At 46.6% G+C, this 6,698-nt stretch overlaps 1 non-coding gene across 1 annotated transcript; it reads left to right on the top strand.

The window, feature by feature from the left end:
• The first annotated feature begins 4,860 nt into the window (after positions 1–4,860).
• LOC111815103 lies at positions 4,861–4,991 on the top strand. Its single transcript, XR_002819899.1, has one exon. It is a non-coding gene; the product is annotated as a small nucleolar RNA SNORA84 (small nucleolar RNA).
• Positions 4,992–6,698: the final 1,707 nt, after the last annotated feature.

The raw sequence follows: 6,698 nt of genomic DNA, 5'->3' as shown, positions 1-6,698 counted from the left end.
TTTTTTTGGGTACTTGCTAATGTCTAGCTCATTACTGTTAAGTCACTGTGCTTTCTAAGTAGTGGTATACTGAAAATCATGCAGCACCTTTCTTGTACTGTAGAGCTAGAAGTACAGGCCTCCTGTGGCTAATGTCACTCTTCTCCTTTAAGCTAGAAGCGTTTGTCTTGCTATGTGGGGACAGAGGAGGGGCTGAGTATTCTAAAAATCTCTAGAACTAAAGGTCATTCTCTTACTCCTTACAAAGTGGTCATCTTCTGGGTCATCATTTGTTTAACTGAATGCTGTGGACCACAGAGATTTTTCTTTGGCTCATTACAGTGATCTCTGGTCTCCTCTCTTGGGCGTACAATACTTTCCCCAGCTTGCAGTCTTTCATGCACACACAGGCAGGGTCAGTCAACTTGTTTTCTGGATCTGGCCCTTACAGAAGTGCTGTGAACAGACTTGTCTCTGACTCCAGGTGGTGAGCAACAGAGGGCAGTGGAAGCCCTGAGTGCTGAAGCTAGACGTTACGGCACCCTGGGCGGCTGCTGCAGTGCTGGCAGTTATAAGGAAGGACAAGCACAACACCTTCACTCGTGTCATCTAATCTCAGACAGCAGGGCCATAGAAGCTCCCCTGTGTGTCGACATACCAGTGTGAGTCAATTAATTTTGGGCTTTTCTCTTTGAAATTATCTGTAGGGGAGGCACTGCATTTTCTGTTCTTTTGTCAGCAAATAAATTACCTAATCTTTTTGACCCTAGAAACTGGATGTTGGCCTTGAAGCTACAAAGACCCAGATTTTTACATGTTCTGTGCACCTCTCCTTCCTTGAAATAGTGTACCCAGGCACCTTGTATAGCACTGCCATGCCCTTTGCCAGAGCTCTGTGGGCGAGACTGCTCCTCCCTTACACTGCCATGAAGGTGACGGTAGCCTCAATTCAAAATGCACTAAGAGCTTTTTTAAAAAGGGATAACTTGGGGCTGGGGAGATAGCTCAAAGAATAAGCGCTTACCTGGCAAGTGCAAGGGCCTGAGTTCAATCCCCAGTTCCGCAAAAAAAAAAAAAAAAAAAAAGGATAACTTGCTGCTTAGATCACATATTTGTTCTTCTTTAACCTTTTATAACACTTTCCAGTGCTGTTCCTTTGGTCCCTGTACCCCCCAATATGGGAGATGCCCATCAGGCCAGAGATCATTTAGCTGTACTGTGACCCTGAGAGCTGCCATCGAGTGCTATGCTCTCTGGGGCATCTTCCTGGACACAAGAGTCTTACCACCTGTTTGCTTTCTTGCTTAGGCTGGTTCCCAGAAAGTAACTAAAACTCAAGAAATCTATCCCCAGCTGTGAGCCCTCTGTCCTGCTTGTGTAGGCACCTGAGATGTTGGCACCCTCCCTCTCCTGCCCCCTGAGTGCTGGTAGTGGCAGCATAGAGCGAGTGGCAAGCGCTTTCTTAAAAGAGATGTGCTGGCATCTGATCGTGCCTTCGCCATCCTTGAGGGACCCAGGATACAAGGGAACTTCAGTGGCCTCCCACTGCAGCAAGTCCTGGAATACCCTGACCTGCACAACACTTGAAATGGGGTGCTTTCAGGGCTGAGCTACAGGTTTGTGTCTGGCTTTTCACGCTGCTTGGCTAGGGTCGCATCTAATGCCTGTGACAGAGTGCTGATCACCACTGGGGCGATGCTACCGAATAAGGTGCTGCCGCTTTAGTTTTCCTCTGCAGCACCCACTCCAGTGCTGCTGTAAACAGCAGCAGCGCTGCATCCACACAACATAGGTGTGTTGGGACTTAGTAGCAGGCACGTGAGCGCGGGAGGAAGGGTAAATGCAGAGCGCATGCCTGGGCTCCATGCACCCTGCGTACTTGCAGAAAGCGGCAGCGAGCCAGGGCTGTCAGCAGAGCACCACTTCTGGCCTCCCCTTGAAGGTGCTGAATTGCGAGCCCACTCATTCACATCACCACAGCACTCAACAGTGTGGTCCCTCATCACTACCACTGTGCTGTTCTTCAAGAAAATTGTTTTTCTCTGCCTTCTCTTTGTTCATTCAATGTCATGATTGTTTGTTCTATGATTCTTCTCCAAGCACAGTGCATCTGATGAAGAACTATGCATTTCTTCATGGGCCATTTTTCTCATGACAAATGCACCTGTTTGTAATCCTTTGCAAACACCTTGTTTTTCTGTCTATAAAGAACAGAAACTACTAGAGGAGAGGAGGGTATTTTTAGTGTCTATTTGAAAAAAAGATTGCCTTGGCATGCTGAGACTGCAGCTCAGAGCACCTTCTCCAACTCCAGTTCTAGTGCCTTACACCCCAGGACCCCAGTACTGGATGAGATCACAGGAAGGGAAGCACAGCTTAGTCTGTGGGGAGAAGCTCCATGGCTTGTGTTCTCATTCACATTGCAGTCTGCTCAACTCTTGGCATGTACAGACCCACCACTGTAATGACTGCATCTGTACTGTGGGGGTCTCTGAGGCCCTTTCTGTTCTGGGAGAGGAAGCAGGTTGTCCTGAAGACATCCTAGCCCTCTGGGTAAGTGGGATCTTTCTCAAGAGCCTGGGTGACTTTGGACACGCAGGATAACTGAGCTATTCTGCCCTCCATAAACAGTGTAAACACTCTGCACGGTATTTCTAGCTGGCTGGCTTTCAATGAGGTTTTCATTCATGTTACTAGATATAAACATGAATAAAACATGTTGATTTCCCTCATGTCACCTGTGGAGTGTCCTTCATCTGCAGTAACTTGGTTCATTGTATTTGCCATCACAGGGAACGGTATCATACATAAAGCTACTTGGAAGAAAGCACTTGGAGTCAGGTAAGGAGGGTGCGGCCTGGTTCTGACCCCATCCTTTCCTGTGCTGCCATCAGTGACCTGGTATTCCATTCCCGCTAGGTCACAGAAAGGACCTGGCACTAGGCATACCACCCATGGGACAGTGGGGAAGCCTTATGTGCGTTCCTGCTCACAAGAAGGGAAAGAGCATGCTATCGGGGAGAGGCAGCCAGTGCCTTTCCCATCCCCAGCTTCCACACTGGTTTAGCCACATGCGAATCCCATAGGACCTAATCTCATGTATATCCTTACTTATACTGCACACTTAAAAGGCCACACAACAAAGGTCAGAGAGCTGACTACTCCTGTCACTTTGTCCTCTGATGCACAGGTAACATGGCTCAAAGCCCTGGCACAATGTGGCCAAAATCCTCCTGGACAAACATGCCCTGGACACTGGTCCTTGCACAACAAGGCACAAGAAACCACACTTCCTGTCCACATACAGAGTCTCAGAACTGTGATCCTAATGGTGAAGTGACCATGGTGGAACCTGGCCCCTGGCCCACCATCAGTGGAGGGAAGCAGCTACCTCCCAGGGCCCCTGGTGAACATTTCCATCAACCATCTTTGGGGTCAAAACGGCAGCATACACACCACAAGGAACAGGGCTCAAAGCCCAAAGGAGAATGAGTTAAGAAAAGATTCAACATTTAGAAAGAAGCCAATCTGAAGATTCCACTCAAAAGAAAAAGGGGAAAAAGGGTTATTTTACAGGATCCAGGGAGAGGCTATAGCTTGGCAGAGGCAGGGCCCCCCTCCCATCTGTTTGGTAATATCAACCTGGCAAAGGCTAAATGGTTCAGCTTCCCGTTGGTAGGGGACAGCCTATGTTAGACATAGAGAACACATCTATCAATATTCAAATTTTTGACCCAAATTAATTTGATATAAAATGGGCGCCATGAACCCCTAGTTAAGATAGTTAATATGGCCCAATATAAACTGAAATGGGGCATTCAAGAATTATAACATCAGCCTTTGGGGCCAGGGAGATGGCTCAGTGGAATAAGCACTTCCCTGGCAAGTGCAAAGGCCTGAGTTCAAGTCCCTGTTCCACCAAAAAAAAAAGAATATCCCTTAATTCACAGTAATATAATATCAGCCTTTATAATGAAGCAGGAAGGGCTGGGGAGGTAACTCAATGGCATAAGCACCTGTCTGGCAAGCACAAGGTCCTGAGTTCAATCCTCAGGATCACCAATGCAGGAGGATCACTGGGAGTTCAAGTCTGGGTGACCTAGTAAGACCCTGTCTGAAAAAAAGGGAAGAGAAGGACTATACCTACTCATTCTCCATTTACCAGTCCACATCTGTCTGTTCTTTAAAAACAAACCAACCACATCCAGAAAATCACTGAGTGATTCAGTGTATACTTGGTAAAGATGCACTCACAGAGCCACTGCCTCACTCACCCGCTTCTCAGTATCTCTGTAGCTGGCCGGCACCTCTGAGGGCCACAGTAACACACAGCTGGGATGTTAAGTCACCTCCAGAGGTGGCCCAGGTATGACACTACACAGAGGACATCCTCCTCCAATGACATTCATTTCATACATGAATTAAGGACATTTAGGTTCAGGGTTTCTTAGTATATATATCTGAAATCTGTAGCAACATTTTTCCTTCCTCGTTTATATTTTTCTTTCTTTTTTTAGTACTGGAAATCAAACTCGGGAACCTACACTTGCTAGGCAGGTGCTGTGCCGCTGACCGGCACCCCCACCCTCAGTTACATTTGTATACTGCCTGCTGGATCTGGACCACACAAGATGCGCATGAAGTGAGCCTACCTATTAAAGCAACATGACTGAGCCAGGCAAAGTGGCACACAATTATAACTTTATTCTGGGAGGCTGAGGCAGGAAGATCTCAAATTTGAGCCCTGACTACTCAATGAAACGCTGTCTCAAAAGCCACCATACTGGGCTCTTCCACATTTCTGAGAAGTTTTGAATATTAGTTTAAATGAACAATGTTGAACTTTCTAGAGCTTTTAATGATAATAAACAGCTGTGGCCTGCCTGTGGATGCTGGAGGCTTTGTTCAGGTATAGCACTCCAGTGGGTACAATGGGCCATAACAATCCCGTAATTTATGCATGGCATCTGTGTTTCCTCAGCAGCTACCACAGCCCAGTCACTGGTACATGGGGAAAAAGAAAAGAACAACAACAAAAAAAGGGGGGGGGGGCTGGGGAGATGGCTCAGTGGAATAAGCACTTCCCTGGCAGGCGCAAAGGTCTGAGTTCAATCCCTGGTTCCGCCAAAAAAAAAAAAAGAACCACCACCAAAAATAAATGGCTGTGGCATGAATGCCATGGATTCACCACCACTTGTTTAAATGAAAGACAGTGATATACTTATCAGAATTGTGGTTCTAAACTTCTCTATTTTGACCCAGACTTTCACCTCATTTTTAATACATTGTCCATTTTTACCCCAACTCACAAAGGGCAGAAGTCAGATTAATAGCACACATCTCCAGGAGCAGCTGTGAGGACCAAAACAGAGGAGGGCGGAAGGACAGGCCCTGCCCACAGCAGCACCAGAATGGGTACTTGTTCTCCCACCAGGATGGACTCAGAGATGGAGCAGCTAGAGCTCTCCCGCCTCGCAGCACTCACACGGATACTCGGGAAGCACATTAAGCACTGACTGGGAATGGACAACGGGGGGATGGGCCACCCAAGTACCACAAAAGAACTTTTGCAGAAAGTCATATATTATGGGTAGTTACAGGATACCACACACTTCCTTCCTATACAACTAATACAGTCCTCACAGCCCTGAGGTAGATACTGTCGCCATTTCCACTTTCTTACAAAAATGGGGATACATATTAGGTGAAGTGCTGGGCAAGATGGCAAACACCCGGAACCCGTGCTCGGGAGGCGGAGGCAGGAGGATCTCTGAGTTTCAGGCCACCCTAGGCTATAGGCCACCATAGGCTACAAGGCCAGCCTGGACTCCATAGTGAGATCCTGTCTCAGAAAACAAACTAACAAATGCACACAAATAACAGATTAGGGAAAGGGACTGACCCAACAACCCTCAATCCTAGTCAGGGCCAGAGTCAGGATTCAAGCCCTGCCAGTCTGGCACTAGAACCTGGCATTTATTGCTGCTCCATGATACCTATAAGAGCAAAAGCAGGTGAGCAAAGACTCCACGGCTGTGAAAACAGAACCACTAAAGCCCGTCATCTCCTGGCAGAGAAAAAGGGGTTGCTAAGATGTGGAAAAACTAAAAAAAGATGGGCTTTAAGGTGGATTAAATGATGTTTAAAAGCTCAGAGTGGGCTGGGGAGATAGCTCAGCATTCTAAGCACCTGCCTGACAAGCGCAATGACCCGTACCGCATGCTGTGCCGGCCACTGAAACCTGGTATCACCAGTGGTGCATGCCTGTAATCCCAGCGCTATGGAGGCTGAGACAGGAGGATCACCATGGTCCAACCAAATACATAAATAAAAGATTCTTAAAATTTTAAAAGCTCTGGGTGTCACATGCAAAAAAGGAGAGAACACTCGGCACCTGTTCAAATTATGATGCTGTGGAATTGTAATTACAGTATTTTTACTCCCACTGAGGGGACACACCTAAAGCAGGTCTTTTTGACCCAGAAAATAGGTGGTTTTGTTTTAGGGGCATGTTCAATAGGCATATGTTCTACCTTCTTTATTAAATACTCCTTGAAAAATAAATTTTAATGGTTTAACAATTTCCTATGGGTGTATCTTATTTTATTTTATTGTTTGAAATTAATCTTTATTTTATTTTTTATTTTTATTTTATTGTATTTGTGGCCAGCTCAGCCCACCCTAGGGGTGGGACTAGTGTGTATGTGGTGCCAGGGATC

Source organism: Octodon degus, unplaced genomic scaffold (genome assembly GCF_000260255.1).
Source record: "Octodon degus isolate 3935 unplaced genomic scaffold, OctDeg1.0 scaffold00011, whole genome shotgun sequence".
In the NCBI taxonomy this organism is placed as follows: Eukaryota; Metazoa; Chordata; class Mammalia; order Rodentia; family Octodontidae; genus Octodon; species Octodon degus.
The sequence above is the reverse complement of the archived record's forward strand: the minus strand, read 5'-3'. Positions and strand labels throughout refer to the sequence as shown.